At 38.0% G+C, this 18402-nt stretch overlaps 1 long non-coding RNA gene across 1 annotated transcript in view; it reads left to right on the top strand.

Annotated features, from left to right (window-relative positions):
* Window positions 1–18402, top strand: part of LOC138069184 (uncharacterized) — a 149731-nt gene that overhangs the window by 8913 nt on the left and 122416 nt on the right. The window lies entirely within an intron of this gene.

Consider the following 18402-nt stretch of genomic DNA (forward strand, 5'->3'; position numbering starts at 1 on the left):
ACTACTAGGTCTTGCTTTGTCTTTTGCAAGGATTTTTACAGCAGTAAGACAATAATGCAGAGTAGTTGTCAGAAGGGCTAATTTTTCCGTTCCAAGAAGGAATAGCTATGAAGAAGCAGCCTCTTGATCTTTAAAGGTGTTCGACTGAACCTTTATATTTCAAATGTCAACAAGATCACCACTCTGGAATACTCCTGTTTCTCTTGTGCTGTGCTACCCAGCTTTTCCTTGACACAGCTGTAACATGTTCCATCTACACACTTACTTTTGAGCAGTTCAGTTTAGAGCAGTTTTATTGTTCCCAGAGTCTGAGTTCTAAACAATTTTCCCCACTGGTATTCTCAAAAGGCAGATGTAGCCAAAAAGACAAACCAGTAGGAACACACATTCCTGGTGGTTTCTGTGTTAAGTTATTCATTGTTCATTTTAACCCATTCACTGCTTTTAGAGCACAGAAGAGTGGATGGCACAATGTCTGGCTGCTGGCTCCTCCAGGTGAAACAGCCAGTTGTACCCAGTTGGAATATACTGATTCTGTATCTGCATAAATCCCTGCATGAGTGACCTGGACCTTGACTGGGACGTTTGGGTCTTACCATAATACGCGAGTAAAACCTGTGCTATATTGGAACATTAGTGAATGGAGAAAGCCAGAAAGTTAGAATAGGAAAGAGAGAACAATAGTCTGAAATCAAGGGAGAGGCCAGAGGTGCAGCCTAATTAAGAACTGAGGGGGTCCAGGCAGAAAAATGAATGAGTTATTTTATGCACTGAGCAACACAGAGCTGAGCTGGTGAGGAAAGACAGGAGTAGCACATGTCCCCAGAGAACAGGAGAGAAGGAGAATCTGAATTCACAGAGATGAGATAAGCAAGAAAGTAGTGAAGGTGGTGGAGATCACATATGATACATATGACTTCCTGCACTAATGGGCCAAACTGGCCGCTAGCTGAGGAGATACAGGATGCTTACAGAACCTGGATTACTTCAGTCAATATCTTGCATTTTTCCTCAGTGTTAGCCTCTTGTATTTGTATTTAGAGACCTAAATATATCTGCTATGATCAATGTAAATAAGTCTCTGACATATTTATGGTGGGGAATGCAAGCGAAATCTCAAGATAGATTCAGAGTAACATTCACTTCCATATCTTTCTTCTTCTTTTCTCTTGAATGCAATGAGTTTATTTAAAATAAGGAAGAAGTATTGAGTGACTAAGTGGATCAGGACAAACTGAGTTGCATGCATCTTGTTTTTGTCTTTTTAGTCAGGCAGGGCTTAGAAATCAAGCCCCCATCAACTTGGATATCAGTGTTACATGGCAGAATTAGCTGTATTATATTGGTGATGTAGCCTATGGGTGATCTAGAACCTTCAAGCTGAAAAGGACTGTATAAATTGCTACCATTTATTACAAGTATTGGGTTACTGTTGGCTAACACAATCTCTACCTTGTTGCAACTAATTGTAAACAAGTCATGTTTGTTTTTTTGTTTTTTTTTGTTTTTTTTTTTAAATTCCAGTAGCACACAATATATTTTTACAGATCTCATTAAGAGATGAGTTCTCTGCTCTGAGGAGATTACAGTGTGATTTTAGGCAGGCTACTCTAAGTAATGATACTTAGTGTGATAAGTTACTGTGATAAGTTTATGTAATTGGTTCAGTTATGGGCACATTGTGGTGGCTCAGTTGATTAGATGATGCTCATAAAGTGGAGTCTACTCAGCTAATGTCTAAACAATCAGATAACTTTATTCTTACAGAAATCTAGGTCAAGACTGAGAAATTAGAGAGTAAATAGGCACCCAAGTTCTTACTTAATGACTAAACTGTTCCTATTGTCTCACAGTTGCCGAGCTTTCTGTAGGTCCCTTTGAAAATCAGTGGATGCTTCTGTAAGCTCAGTACCTTTTAAAGATCAAGATATTTCTTTTCTTGGAAAAACAAAGTTTGAATGAAGAGGAGTAGCTTTAGGTTGAAATTTTTTCTATTTTTTTTTTTAAGTTCTTCAGATGCTAAGTGCCATTTCCTTTCTCAGAAGTGAGTCAGTACTCAAGTGGGCTCCATGTAAATCTTTCATACTCTGTTGATTATTCTGCATTGATCATGTGTCCTGCTGTATTGCAGGTACAAGTGTAGCCTTAGTTTTTTCATACTTCCAGAACACAAGAATTACAGATTTTCTGAAGTTTTTTCCTTCAGGGAATCTTAAAGCACTTTACAAACATTAAATGAAACTACTACCATGTAAGATAGATCAAAAGTATTACACCAACAATGATGATTATTAAAGCATCACCATGATGTAATTATATGGCTGTTTATCTGATGAGACTACAGTGTTAGGCACAGTCCTTGATATTCTAGTCATTGCATTGCTTATCTTCCCTAATGAGATTTTTAGTAGATGAAAACTTTACCAAAAATACCTGTGGGAAATTCACTTCAGGCTGTTACATGATTAACTGAATTTGAGGGCACACACTGACAGGCTGAACAGTAAATACACTATGGACACGTGGCAGGAAGGGTTTTGTTCTTACGCTCAGAAGCAATGTCCAACCTTTCTAAAACTGTCAGTTCCTTTTAAAGATAAAATTATCCTTCCAAGAGTCATTTGAGTGTTCTAGCCCTCTTTCTGTGTTCTTGCCCCCAAAATGTCCACATTGGTTTGCCATGAGTTTCCAAGAATTGTTTGAAGCAGCTTAAGCTTTCAGCACATCCAAAATCTGCAACAGGTACTTGCATTGTTTGATAGTAGGGCTACATCTGAGTGCAGAATAGAATGGCTAATAAGGGAATCAGCCTCATGAAAGTAGCTTAGACTTGGAGAGATCAATTTGCCACACTTTTGGCTCAGCTAAGGACTACTGTATTTAATCTGTGTCAGTGATGCTTCAGAGAGCAAGAAGACCATCTGGCAGAATCTGACTAACCTTTTTATTGAGGCTCCTCATAATGCTTGATACAAAATCTGAAATCCACTACGATTCATTCAGGGACTGAATTTTTCTATGGAGGGCTAGAGTGCCCGGGCACTTTCTTACCGTTCAGCAGTGAGGCTACAACAGGGTTCCCCTAGCCAGCCTTTGTAGATGTTTTATAGCAGAAGTGTTACTATGTAGCGTGCTGGTATACCCAACAGTGTCCATGTGGCATGCAGAGAGTATGAAGCAAGCCACAGCTTGCTAGTGAGGAGAGAAATAGGATGGTAATTGCTACATTTTTACAGTCATGTTAAACATACTTGCTCCTCAGTCTTTCTGTTAAATTAAATTTTGCTCTAGCATACAAACTGTATGGCAAAGAAAAATTATTAACAGAGGTGGCATCATACTTAAAATACAGGTGAAAACTATAGCTGTATAAACGTTGAGGCAATTCACTGTGGATCTTTTAAATGGAGATATACCATAAATTCCTGAATTTATTCCAATAAAGGAACAAGGTGATTATTCACAGTTTGCCCTGAATGTAACTCAGGTGAAATAAATGGGGCTGAATGTGATGGCCGTGAATGCAGAAAGAATTGACCTGAACAATTGGGAGGATAACCCTTCAGGAATTAATGGTGGTTTCTGTAGCATCACAGCAACAGCTTAGGTGGGTGGCTACTTGTTATATAGAGGACAAAGGAGGAGGGTTCCCAAACAGTTAGATGGCATTATGATCGCAGGCGATCGCCCATCAAGATCAAGAGGTCTATATTTTTTAAATACAAACGAAATACAATTAGAGTGACTTTCCAATGTAGAGCAGGATATTACAGGCAATAGTAACCTCATGAGGTAAAAGTTAACTTTTCCAACTTCCTGACATAATTTTAACAACACCATAATTAAAAAAAGAGGAAGACATTTCAGAGTTTTTCATGACTTATAAAAATATTCTGATAGCCTACAGGTGAATTTTTGTTAACCTACACAGCTCTCATGGAAATTGATTCTTTTCGTTTTATTTGACTGTAGGACCGAAGACATTAATGATTTCTCAACTCAGGCAAAAGTGTATTTTAGTAACCTGTGGTTTCAGGTAACATTCCATTTTCTGTTGTGCTTCCTGTCAATGTAAGATCTACCCAAAGTCCTTCCAGCGAATTTGCCATTTGAAGGTTTAAATGCTACAATGTACAATGCTGCCGTTTGTATACAGCATTGTTTTTTAACAGTAAAGATTCACAAACCTAGAGGGGAGAATAACGGAAAAAGGTAAACAGTTCTCAAAGTGCCTGTTCATTTTGTTTCCTCCACATGTCACTGTGTCCTGGAGAGAATCTGTTAGGTGCTGCCTGTTAGGTTTGTATCTGTAGATTAGGGCCAGTCAGATGGTGTGGCTAGAAAACCACTGTATGCCGATCCAAAATAGGATACAAAATCAGCATATGTTTTGGAAGTGCAGATCTTTGTGCTGTAGATAACCATACACCAAGGTCTGAATGTGAGTGTGGAGGAAGCATGTTTAAAAAATATCTGCCTACCTCAAACAACATTTTCTCCTGTATGACCAGATTTATGCTTTAGCATATAACATGGTAGAGGCAGAACTGGAAAAAACTGGAAAGAGTTGATATAGAACACATTGTAGCTGTAACTTATACCATTTTGCATCCATTTTGCCTGTGCTGATCTGTTTAGTATTGTCTCCAGCAATGAAAAAGGAGTGCAGTTCAAAGCTGCTAGTATAGGATCAACCCATCCACATACTGTATTTTTTGTATTGCCTCCAATTGTTTGCATTATTTATGCCCTATATTTACTGCCTTCCTATAACTGTGTGTCAGCTTTGGAACTTTCAGCTGGATGCACTGATTGAAGTTGATGGCAACCATATCAAAACAGAAATAAAGTACTTTCTTTTAACACAGAGTGTCTTCCAGTCTTAAAAACTTGCTGGATTTTTAGACTGCTATTCATATAGTGTAAACCAATTTAACACATAAAGGCTAGGCATTGTTTGGCTGGGGAGCAACTTTGCTGAAAAGAACAGGAGAACCTTAAAAGCCAGCAAGTGGCATGACATGAGCCAGCAGTGGACCCTGGCAGCAAAGAAGGCCAATAGCATGCTCAGCTGTATGAACAAGAGCACTAAGCACTCATTAGACCATATTTAGAATACTGTGTCCAGTTTTGGGCCCCTTGGTACCTGAGAGACATTGATAAACTGGAGCAAGTCCAGCAGATGGCCACCAAGGTGGCCTTGGGGGCTGGAGCACTTGCACTGTGAGGAGAGGCTGAGGGATGGGGCTTGTTCAGCCTGGAGAAGAGGTGGCTTCAGGGTCACCTAGCAGCAGCCCCCCAGGACCTATGCAGAGGTTACCAAGAAGATGGGGCCAGGCTCTTCACAGCAGTGCATGGTGGGAGGACAAGAGACAACAGGCATAAGGTGAAACAAGAAAGGTTCAGACTGGATGTGAGGAAAAACCTTTTCCCCCTGAGGACAGTGAGGTGGTGGAGCCAGTTGCCCAGTGAGGCTGTGCAGGCCCCATCTTTGGAAGTCTTCCAGACCCAACTGGATAAAGCCTTGAGCAGCCTGGTCTAACTTCAGCTGACTCTGCTTCGAGCAGGGGGTTGGACTGGAGACCTCCTGAGGTCCCCTGGTGCCTGAGTTATCATGTGATCCTATTATATAGTACAAAAATAGTGAGTGAAGTTTCTTAGCCAATATCATGCAAGAGTTCACATTAGCTGATTTTCAGTTCTTGTGCATTTACGAGATTGGGGCATTCGCCCCATAGATGACTTTGAAGCTGCTATCAAGTGCCCATATATTCAAAGCTAGAATGTTTGCACATTTCTGAAAAATAACCAAGATTACCAATGGAAGTCTTAAATTGTAACATACAATTGGGGATTAAATAATACTTGTCTTCAGTTCCACCAGATTGTGCTTGGTGGCAGTATTACGCACTCTGTGTGTGGTTTTGCGTATTTTTCTCTTACTTAAACAAATTTCCTGAAAGTTTATTTAATGAAGCCAAGTGGCACACTTTTTGGCTGTAATATATGTTCTTTTAAATCTTTTTGCCAAAAGATTATATAGCGGTTTTTTTATTTTAGAAAACTAATTTGTGCTCTGTTTCAAATGAAATATATCATCCTTGGGAAAATGTATTTCTGATCAAGGGAAATATTTGCCCCAGTGACATCGAAGTTAGAAAGGGAGTGAAAGAGTATTTGAAGAAAAATGTTAGTTACTAATTCATCTCTGCTACACAGCCCTCAAGCCTTCTTTCGTAGATACTGCTCATTTCCTCACTACACGTTTCTTAGTTTCCAAATAATACGATTTTTTATGGTACCTTGCTTACGTTAATAAGCTCTTTCCTTTTCTCTGCAAAAAAGCCCTATGAAGACAAGATTAAATTATTTACTTTCATTAATTTCAAACAGCCTAGTAGTACAAGAAAATCACTAAACCATAGGAATTTGACCCCAAACATCATAACAGATTTTTCTTCAGGATATATCTTTATTGGATATTTGGTCATTGGCAAAATTATTTTTAAAGAGTAACGAGTGAGATTTTTTTTGAAACTTAAAATGTGTATAAATGGTACTACAAATGGACCTGTGGAAATTTTGTAGAGAACACCTAAAATACATACTGTAATAACAACCTACAATTTCTTCAAATTTTAGTATTAGGGAGGACCTAGCTATTTATCCTAACTCATGAGAATATTGCGTAAAGGAAGCAGGCCAGCTTCTGCTCTTCATAGTACTGTGGCAAAATAGGAATGAGAGAACAAACGTGGCTAGCAATGCTCACACAGACTTCAGTGGAGTTGCATTTCAATCCTTCAGTGACGTTTCCAGGTTTCTTTTTTCGAAATACTAGATCAGAGTATGACCTATGGGATGTTTAGCAAAGAAAGCCTGTCACCTCGATGCTGTTTGCAAGTGTTTCATGGTTTCCATTTATTTTATTATATATAAAGCTTTGAGCAAGCAATCTTCTTCTATTGATTTTGGTTCACAATTCAATGTTTCCATTACTCTGTTTTAATGCAGACATTAAACCTTACTAACTTGTTCCCAGGAACCATAAACTAAGGTGAAGTAAGTTAAGGATTACCACAGCTACTTCATAGACTACTTTGATTTTCTTCCAAAAGAGCAATAAAATCTGGAAACAAGTTCTCTGAACTTTTGTTAGCATGATGATTAAGAAGACATTTGAGTGCTCTGTCCAGCTTATGTCTCAGATCTTTCATAAAAAACACTGAAAAATCATTACAACAGGACAGCATTAAATTAAAGAACGTTCTGAGATGGATAAAAAGTTTTTCTCACTTTGTTAGTGAACAGATGACACACTCAAGTAAATTTCAGTGTTCTTAAGTTTTTTTCAAGTATTAGTCTATTACTGAGTGAGCAGTTTGTTTGCCACTGTGTTCATTAAAAGGAGGAAAGGAATACAAAATTAGCGTTTCAAGATACTTGAGCATTTTTGCCCCCGTTCCCAAAGTAGTTTTCTTTTGAACTTTCAAGATACTACCTTGAAAAAATGAATAGAAAATGATCAGTGCTATGCATTGTATTGTAGAGAGTCAAAGGCCTTTTCCTAACTGTGGAAATTCAGTTAAGAAAACCTTTGAAAGATAAATATAATTTCCTTGATTTTATTAACTTGCCTCTCCTTTTCATAATGGATGCACTCCCATGCTGTTACTCTACTCCTGATAAAACTAGTGGAATTAGATTAATATTGGCTATTTCTTGAAATTCCACTCAAAACTTTAGAAGCCTTTGTCAATGCGCTATAATGCAGTGAGTCATGCTTGACAAACGAATGACAAAAGAGTAAAGTCACCATGTACTTAGCAGAGACCTGTTGCATTTCAGGTGATATTGGTAAACTTGTTTTTCATTTCTATGTCTCTTGGATAGATTTTAGTGGCAATCCACCAATCCACCTGCAGAAACGTTTTTCCTATTTTCCTCATCTCTGATCCCTCTTCGGCCTACATGTCAGAGGAACTTCTGTAAAAGGGCAAAATATTGGATGTGATTAATCAGAGAATTCTGCTCCCGGTGCAGACCCGTTGTATTAGTGTCAGAGGGGTGAAGTGTTCAGTACTGTCATATCTTTGTAATAGGACTTATTCTTCCACTACAGGAGAAGAAGAATAGTATTGCTAGTAAAGACTCTGTATTTTCCTATGGGAGATTCATAGACCTCTTCTGTAAATCATTGAGCTAAATGTGGCTTTCTTGCACTGGAATACTTTTAGACTGTTTATCAAACTGCTTATAGTCCAATGTTCAAGTCAGTACTCAATGTTATAAATTTTAAAAATTATAGAGCACTTGACATTGTTGTATTCCTGAGAGGGCTCAGTTCAGGGTTGTTTATTTTACACAAGTAAAAGAACTCTTATAGCTAGGGTCTGTCATTCACCCAGTTACAACAAGAAAAAGCAAACTGAACTACTGAAACTTCTGCTCGGAGCATAGGATGTTATGTGAAAGCCTTTCTGCTCCATACAAACACAAAGGCACTTAATATCTTTAAGCATTTACTTCTATTTGTGTTGGACTGGAAGGAGTGTCCAACTGTTACTTTTTCTTAAACGGTTTAATGTTTGTGTGTTACTGTTAACATTTGAGTAAGCGCTAAGCCAAAATCATTTTGTCCCAAAGACTTTGGACAAAGTTTGTGCCAGTTAAAGAAGCATTTTATTTGTTGGTTTTTTTCTTTAATAAATAGAATCAGCTCCCTGTAGCTCTAGTGGGCTTCTCAGCAGCAGTTCTAGAGCAATTCTTCCCAAAGTCCCTTAGAAATGAACTATCAGACACACATAGTTGACTAAGGAGTGAAGTAGTCTGTGAATCCACTGCAAATCAACTACTGTTTGGTAACTTCTACCTGCCTATTCTTACCATGCAGCAAAGGTGAAGTAACTGAATCGCGAACCACTCAGGGAAGAGGAATTTACTGTGAAACAGCTCACAGACTTGTTAATTTACATTAATTTATTCAAGTGTCTTTAGCAGTATTTATCTCATGTATTTTGTCTATTAGAGTTTATCTGACTGCTCCGGAGAAATATGGGTGTAAGTCCCGTATTTAGTTTTTGGTTTGGATAGCCATCTGAAGTCAAAGATACTTATTTGTACCCTCTGATTCAGGGACAATGGGAATAGACTTTCTCACAGGATTCTCTGTACTTTTCTAGGGGCAGAGGAAATACCATCACTGTAGCCTTTCTCAGGCTTTCTCATCTTTTATGATGTGTGGTTTTGGATGAGGATGCAATTGTCATGTACTCTGTTAATGATTTGGAACCTTTAGCTGGTTTTCTCCATAATTTTTCTTTAAGAACACTTTCGTAATTGAAGTTGATTGCTGAGTCTTATGGAAGCAGGAAAATCATGGCAGGGTAGGCCTGCACTATGCTATTCTGATATTTGCATCTTAGAATGCTGCACTGCTGGAAGAATATACAGACATTGTCCTTCTGCACCCATGCTGGATGATTTAGGATATATTTCTAAATTACAGGCAGGTTGTCTAAAGCAAATGAAGATTTTTTAGCCTTTCTGCAATTATAGCAAACAAAATAAATGAAAATGGGAAAAAGTTGCAGGCAGCTTGAAGGTTAGATAACTAGAGAGTCTCACAAGTCTGGACTAGCACTTTTGAAAGGAATTTAGTTTTTGCACAATTTGCTTCAGATTGTTTTTAAATTTTATTAATTATATATTTTTTTGTCTTTATATTTTCTATTCCAATTTCCTCACTCCTATTTCCTCTGTTCAGCAACAAAAATTAAATTTTCCTCTGCAATGCAGGCAAAGAAGTAGTAGAGTACCTGCAGTCACTGCTGTGTGGTAATAGTTAGCAAAAAAATGTTTGATTTTTTTTTTAATGGTATTCTGTTCAAGGCCTTATTATGTAGAGGACCAGTTTCCATCAGGCCTCTCCAACCATGTCTTTGTATGGCAACTGATTCTGGAATGGCAAAATCCAAGGTGAATTCATAAGAACTGGAGAAGAAGTGGATCTGATTAAAGTTCTGACTATGGAGTAATCTACAGAAAGAGATAAGACAGAGCCAACATCAGATTACATTCTAGAAATTTGCTGATCCTATTATTCCTGTCATAATTCTTTTTTTTTTTTTTTTAAGAAAAAAGCTCAGAATTCTCCAAGAAACCATGTTGTGCTTATTTTCTGTAAATAAGGTCCCTACGATGAGTTTCAGGCTGGATGCTGAAGTTGCTAAATGTTTTGGAAATTTTGGCTAACAAATTTATAGCACTCTCACATTTGGGAAAAAAAACAAACAAACAAATCCAAACTAATAAAAAGGCAAGTCTTGGAGAGGCAGTGTGTAGAATTCATCTTTGTATTCTCTGGAAGTAAAACTGATCCAGTTAGAATCACTCTATAGTGTTCAGATTCTGTAGTTATTCTGTCAAAACACCTAACATCGATATGTATGTGTAATCTTTCTTGTCAAGGTAGAAATCCTCCTGGGAACATCGGAGCTCATGTTACTTCAGCATATTTTCTTTCCAACTTGTGAGAAGTAGGAAATAGGGGGATCCTCAAGAGTTTTGTTTTTTTTTTCCCCCGTTTGACTCACTTTTGAGCTTTGGGAATGGGAACAGTGTATTCTGAGTGTGACTGAGTGGTGGAGGTACTTCCAGCATACATATTAATTTATTTACTTAAAACAAGAGCAGGAGCCAGTCACGATCTATAGGTTGGATAGTAAGTTAAATGGGAATACAGGTATATTTGGACCTGTCATTTTAAAATATGTGCATTGCACCCAATAGCCACAGAAGGATGATCAAGGGCATTTACTGAATATAAACATTTAATGTTCTTGATGCTCTAAAATAACATTTCATGGTATAATATTTTCCACATTTCTAAAGACAATTGAGAGTAAATTGTAATATTATGTATGAGAAAAGAATCTGATTTTTTTGGAGAATGAGCATTATTTTTTGAGTATTATGTCTGTGTAATTATTTGATTTAGCAGTGTTGTGTATATAGGTCTGTGTGTGTCTATATGTACATACCTATATACGTATATGCACATACATCCCCAGCTGCCTTGTAGTGGGTTGACACAGAATAGCTTAAGAGTGAGTCACAAGGGAGATGGCTCATAGCTCAGGCTGATTTACTTCCTAAGCCAAGCTTTAAAGACCCTAGCATTTTTTAGGTCAAGGGTCTGCATGCTTGCTCCACAATTTCCAAAGAAACTGGCATTGGCTGCCATGTGCCCTGTGGTGATATGGGTTCAGTGCATTTCTTCATTGCATTTTATTTGTAAATGGCCATTCAAATGGTTCCTAAAATAGAGGCTGAATAAATCAAAGGCATAGAGATTACAGACATTCAGAGGAAGGAACTTTCTTTTCTTTAAACTGAAAAATTCTGACTTTTGCTGTCTGTATATTTGGAGTACCTTCCTCCCTCTGGTCACGTTTGTTTGTTCACGTAACGCATGGTCCTTCAGAGCAGGACAACTTCTGCAAAAAGGTGTCCTACTACACACGCAAATATTCATACTGTGCTTAGTGCTGACAAGGACCCATTTCAGACATCATGCTCAAGAAAGATGTGTGCTAACTAGAGACAATCCAGAATATAGCAAGGAGAATAATCAGAGATCTACAACTCCTGGCCTACAAAGAAATGTGAAAGAGTTTGGGTTGTTTAGTTGAAAGAGGAGAAGATATAGGGGGAACATAAACAATCTTCAAAAATATGCGAAAGAGGAAGAGGCAAACCAATAAAACGTCAAAATTTGAAGCCATGAAGAGTAAGAGTTCACTATCATATGAAATTTTTATTTGCAGGAGGATCTCAACTAGTCTGTGATTAGTTTGTTTACACTGGAACATTTGTACAGGCAACTTGAAAGACTTCTGTGTTGCATTGGGAGTTATCCAGTGTAAGAAATAGTACCAAGCACTTTATAATGACTGATCACATGTTTTGAATAGCAAATAATTGAAGCCATTGTTACAGTGAAAAAATTGTGAGCAATCCATAAAGTAGAATATGTTCACATTGCAAGTGACTTGAATAATTTTAAAGGCTAAAAGTCTGTGATTGCTTCTGACCTAAAAGGGGATAAATTGTTCCCATAAACTGCCCAGCTGTGCTCAATATTCATTTTCACTTTTGAATCATTCAAGATTACTATTTCTGAGTTTTCCCCTGTGTTCGATCTATATGTTTCAGATTATTTCCTCTAGCAGTACTAGCTTACATTTTTTTTTAATAATATGGTTATTATGTGCTGATGTTTCCAGTATCCCTTGTCTATATATGTCTCACTCCTTATTGGTAGGGCTAGATATTGCTTAGGAAAAGTAAATATATGCTAAAGATCTTTCCCAACTTATATCTTAAGGCAATTCAGAAACATTGGCCCACTTACATTGCCATCTTTCAGTGGCACAGAAATCAGGTAGATCCCAGAACACTGGGAAACGAATATTGCAGCAATTTCCAAATGACTCCTTCCTCTATGTTTCAGTTTCCATCCTCTTCCTGAAAAAATTTCAACAGACACTGACCCTCCCCTAAAATCTATTTGGTATCCCTATTACACTGATAGAATAAATATTATGGGAGAAAATTACTAGACTTCTAAATAGTAAGCTTGATTCAAATGATGGCACATTACCACTGCTAATTAGAGAAGAAAACAGGCTTAGTATATGGATCCTGTGTCTTTGTAATTAATGTGAGGACTTTCACTAGATGACTGGGATACTGCAAATCTAGGGTTTTCACATGTGATACGAATTCCCAAATTCTGAGGAATCTGAGATAAAAATAGGAATTCATGGTCAATATCAGAAGGTTATAAACAGTTCCCAAAAAAATCACTGCATTTGTTTTTGAAATATTTTCCAATACTCTGTCATTTTGTAGAATAAAGCTTAATGATAAGCTGCTGCTGCTTAGAAAAATAGAGGGGATGTGTGGGTGTGGGTGTGTGGGGGTGCCTGCTTGTGAGATGACTTGTGGAGATCTCTTAGCAGAATAGTGCAAGTTAGCCAATTTTTCTCAATGTATTTAAACTATCCAGTGGTTTATCTGTTGCTTGCACAGTAGCAAGGTTTTCAAACATTAGCAAGTGAAACCATTTTTAAAAAAGTAAAAATTGTTACATGTATATTCATGTTTAGAAATGACTCTGGACTATAATCTACATCCCAATGCACATTCATGCTTCAGGTGTTTTGAGGTATCTTTGAAATTTCAATTGGATCTGTAATTGAATTTTCTGTTGACTCATGACTGATTCTTTGCCTTTTTATTAGAGCGAGGTGATACATACAAGAAAATGGATAGCAAATGAAATTAGCATAAATACAATTAAGAAAAAAACATAGCATCATTGAGAAGGAAGAATTGAGCCTGGGATTTTTTCTCTTACCTCTCCAGGGTGGTTTTGGGGAGGGCTCTTCTACACTGCAGTGGGTTAAAAGAATTGTGTATCACGCTGGGTGAAGGGAGGCACCTTGCCTGTCCAGAAGGGTTGCGTATCTGGTTCTGTGGGAGCGAACGTCTTTCTCGATACCAAGAAGATGTCTCCGCAAAGGGATAAAGGGAAGCATGCTGTAGGCTTTTCAGGGCCAAGAAAGGCTCAAGTGCAAATCTAGCATATCACTGAACATATGAGGTTACCATAACTGAAAGTTAACAATTCTAAATAGTTTAGAAGGGTGGAAGGGCAGGGAGCTCATTTCTTTAACTGAAATAATTCTTCTCAGGGTGGAAGAATTTTTCATTCAAAATACAAGGAGAGGGGAGTGGTGAATAAATTAGCAAAAAAATGATGAAAGCAATGCTAAGTTTAGAATCTGTAATTAAGAGATGGCTAAATACATGTCAGGAAAAAGGCTGGTAATTCCATTGGTCTGTTCACCCATTCATTCATTCTCTCTCTCGTTTTCTCTCTTTTCCTCTCTCTTCACAGAGTTATCTTGTCGTATTTTACAGTTATCTTGTCATATCTAAGAACACAATGGCAATATTGTGCTTCTCATTTTGTCACAGGCTACTTTCAATTGTGTGGTCTTTCTCTAGTGACTGTTACGAATGTTCGAAAGCTTGGTTTTTTGAAGTGTATTTGAATTATTTTTTGACAACAGCGAGGTGCACTCTATACTAACTTCCTAAGGTGTATGAAGTAGTGGTTAAATGGGGGGAAAAGAGGAAAAAGTGGTTTTTTTTCTCTAAAAAGTGCCATGCAGGTGTGGGCCAGGTCTGCTTGTACACGCCCAGGTTTGCAAGGGGGCTTTAATTGCGTGGAGATCTGACAGTTATCTTATTAGTCTACTTTCTCAGGCTGTCAGTGAGCAGAACATCTGGGATTAGGAGGCTTTCTATTGTGAATTCAATGCTTGCTCATCAGAATGTGATGATTTTTGTTTAATTATTTTCAAAAAGTATATTATATAATGTTTTTTGCGACCTTTGTTTTTATTTGATCCCAAATGCTGCTATTACAGTACTGCTATCTTCCTGCGACTTGCTCTTATGATTTTTCTCATAAGAAAACATTTTCTGTGTTCTGCACAGACTTCTTACCTGATTACCTAATCAGAATTTTTCATCTCTTTCTATACAGTCAAGTTCTGTTTGCACCTGTTACAGACGTCAGTACAATTCTGCAATGCTGTCTGTTGCTTGGGCTGCCACTTATCTCAGTAAATACAAAAGAAAACTGTAAGAAAGCATTTCTGCTGTTATAACTGGCAGAACTTCATCAAGTTACACCAGTGAGCTTCTAGCACGTGGTGTATGTACTTACTGAAACACAATTTTTGTTTTTTCCCCAAATGCTTTTAACTTTTCTGGATTAGTATCAGAATCACCCAAGGAATTTGAATTTGAATTGTAACAGTGGTAACTTGACAGCTTTCCTTCAGAGGTGCCTAGTGTGCTGGATGCTTTAAAAAAAATGTTAATGCAGTAACTTTGAAGGAGCTACAGTAAAACTGAATACATAAATCTTTGAAAAGATTTATAATTGTGCTACATAAGATTCCTTTAAGAAGTATCAATAAGTGTGAATTTCTTAGCATTTCTTCTGCTATGGATACTTTTTTACCATATTAAATAAACACTATCAACCCAATTATGCACTGCTTTTGTTATTGACCCTTGGCATTTAGAAGGTTGTCCTGCTTCTTTTTTTAATTTTACCACAAATTATATATCCTATTGAAGCTGTGGTGTTGCATCTGTGCAGCTGAATCCAGAATACATGTGTAATGCTTTTTAAACTCAGGAATAATCAGTTCTGTAAGACAAACTTCATATATGGCACAGCTGCTTTGATACGTAATCCCTGTACTGTTTAACCAAAAAAAAAAAAAACCAAAAAAAACCTTGAGGCCCTTTAGATGATGGAGATTTATAAAAAGGGCCATGAGGACGTAGCTCCTTATTAGTACCATTCAGTGCAGGGCACACCATGCAGGTCGCATTTGCATAGCATTTCTAACTTTGATCATGACCATACCCAGCTGCTGTAAAGATCATTTTCTTCGGAGATGCAAGGCAATCCTTGGTTATTCAAAAGATCTGCTGAACAAGGTGAGAGTGGTGATATCAGGCTCACGTCAAAAGTCCATCTAGCCCAATAACCTGTTTCCAGTAACAGCCCCGCAGCAGCAAGTGGTTGGGGAAGAGCATAAGAACAGGGCAGGCATCTGCATTGTGTGCTAGCGTTCAGGAACTTGTACCTCAGAGACTTTCTGAGCCAATGGGTTGTTTTAGTACTTAGTTCTCGATATTTTTTTCTTCTGTGACTTTATCTAGTCACTTCTGGAACCTGTAAAAACTTTCAGCATGCTGTGCCAAGGAATCTCATGACTTAAGCATATATTTTGTGAAGAGCCACTTACCTTTTGTCTTTTTTGAGCTTTCCAACTGCAAATTTCATATGCCCTCTAGTTCTTGTATGGAAGGCCCTCTAGTTCTTGTATGGAAGAGACAATGAAAGGAATCATAATTTCCCTGTGACTGACATGATTTTGTAGACTTGTACAATATACCCTCTCTCAGCTGTCTCTTTTCCAGACAAAATCTGTGGGCCTTATCCAATACCCGCTGCTGTCTGTGGGAAGTGTCCTGGTCTGTGAATGGAAGTGTAGAGTATCTGACTGCATCCAGAATTGCAGGTTTATGGAATGGCCATGTATTCTGACTTCAACCTGAAGTTTGTGTTTGTACGCAGCAATGTATATAGAAGCTTGACTTCAAGTACGGTAGTAGTTGACAAAAAAAAGCACCGAATCAGTTAATTCATCCATATATAGTTTTGTGTGTTACTGGAAAGGCTTATTGAGAAAAAAAAAAAACTCAGTGGAGTACCGTCATTCCTGACCATCAGGCTAGTCAGGAGGAACAGTACACTGGGACGCTTATTATAAAAACAAACATACACAAAAATACACACATGCAAGCACTTGGTGTAAGAAAACCCTGGCAAAAATCTTTAAAATGTGTTTATGGAATTGTTACAGTAATGAAAACGTCCCTGAAAATATAGTTAAGCCAATGAGAATTTATGAGAGAGAAAACCACACGTGCTTCTGTCTGTTTCTGGCTTTTGCAGAGTTGCTGTCACAACTGTAGTGCTCTTAGACCTAGACAAGGATGCAGGCTGTTGAGTCTGAACCACAAAGTTGAGCATGTAAGGGAATGGTCTTTAGGGGCAAAATCATATTATTAGTAAAAGTATGATGTAATACCGTGGCACAGTTACAAGATAAACTGTGCTTTACGCTTCTTTGAATGTACCCTGGCTTCTCACTGAGCCTCACTCTGGACAGAACCATGCGTCCCAGTTGCTCTGGGCCTGGGGATCACAGGGCAGCCTTTCCCTGTCCTGGTTTCCCAGCTGTATTGGCTTGTTCAGTTTGGCACCTGTGAGCCCCTTCACTGTGGGAGGAGGAAAGGCCTGTAACTAGGGATTTGGAAGGGGATTTGGAAATGGTCTTTGTTTTATCCATTTGACCCACATATAGGAAAAAGGGTAGAAACAGTATGAAGCTCATATGCTTGTCTCTGTCTTTTATCTTCAGCTTTCCTTGCCTGCACTGTAAATCCTGTTCACTGCAGAGTTATGGTGTGGGACATGCTCTTTCAATTTAAATCTCTGCCAGGCTGATTCCCTTCATCTATGCGGAGCTACCTTTTCCTAGCCCCAGTACAACAAATTGCTGTAAATGGCTAGAGGAGAAAGATCACCTCTTTCTTGTGTCCCAGTGCCAGAGGTGCCACCAACAGCAGGTCCTGAGCTGATCCTTCTTGCAGAAAGACTTGCTAGTCACTCTTTGTCTTCTAGTCGAGGGCTAAAATACTCTGGACTTTCTAATTTATTTGTCCAAAATAGCCTACAACAGAAGATTATACAAGCACAGTGTTTATAAAACATGGGAGAAGACTGGCACGTAAATTTTTAGATGGTTCTTGAAAGCTGGTGTCTTTTGCACAGTCAAGGTAAATTTGAATTATGCTGTATGTGACTAGCTGAAACTGCTAGGGACAGAGATGCTATATAAGGCCTACATGTTCAGTCTAGAGAGTCACAAATATGTTCCAGGGGCATTTGATTTTCCTCTTTTTTTTAAGTGGGTTGGTCAGATTGTGAAACTTCCTTCTCTTGAAACATAGAATTGCAATATAGTGATGGATGTGGAAGAGGTCTGTTTCTGTGGACAGTTTCTATATTGATAGCTGGACGTTGATTCAGGCTGTTCCCATGTGTAGTAAACCCTCTGTGAGTGAACACATCTGTGATGATGATACCAAATTATATATACAGTAGTGACGTGCTAGGTGCTAAGCTCTTCATGATGGATAAGCTGTAGTCTGGATTGTGTAGTAATTATCTCCAAAAGTTGTGCTTCATCTCATGAGAGAAAATCCTGTGCGTTCTAGGAAACTGTTAGAGTATATGCTGTTAGAGTTCCTCATCCAAACCAGATTTTGAAGATAGGCCTGTGCACAAGAAAAGGGGGAGGGAAAGCAATTTTTTTTTCTGAAGTGACAAGTGACAACACCTCTTTTTTTTTTTTAGTCCAGTTTCCCAGGGATGTCTTGTCCAAGTGGCCTCACACTTTCCCAAAATATTTTCCTCTGGCTAGAGACCAAACACAAAAACTTCAGGCAAAAAATGTTTCTTCAAAAAGAGACTGAAAGGGTGTCTTTTGAGAGAGGGAAAAGATTTCCAGGCTCATCATGATAAAAACTGAATGATATATAATAATGTTTATTTAGTACTTAGGGCTAATAAGTATGAGTTACAAACCAAATAGTGGGTTTTGCATTGCTGTTGTAGATTTTCATTCTTTTGGTTGTTGATGTCCACAAAGTATTTGGGGAATATCAGATACAAGA

The sequence above is a fragment of the Struthio camelus genome, chromosome 1 (genome assembly GCF_040807025.1).
Source record: "Struthio camelus isolate bStrCam1 chromosome 1, bStrCam1.hap1, whole genome shotgun sequence".
In the NCBI taxonomy this organism is placed as follows: Eukaryota; Metazoa; Chordata; class Aves; order Struthioniformes; family Struthionidae; genus Struthio; species Struthio camelus.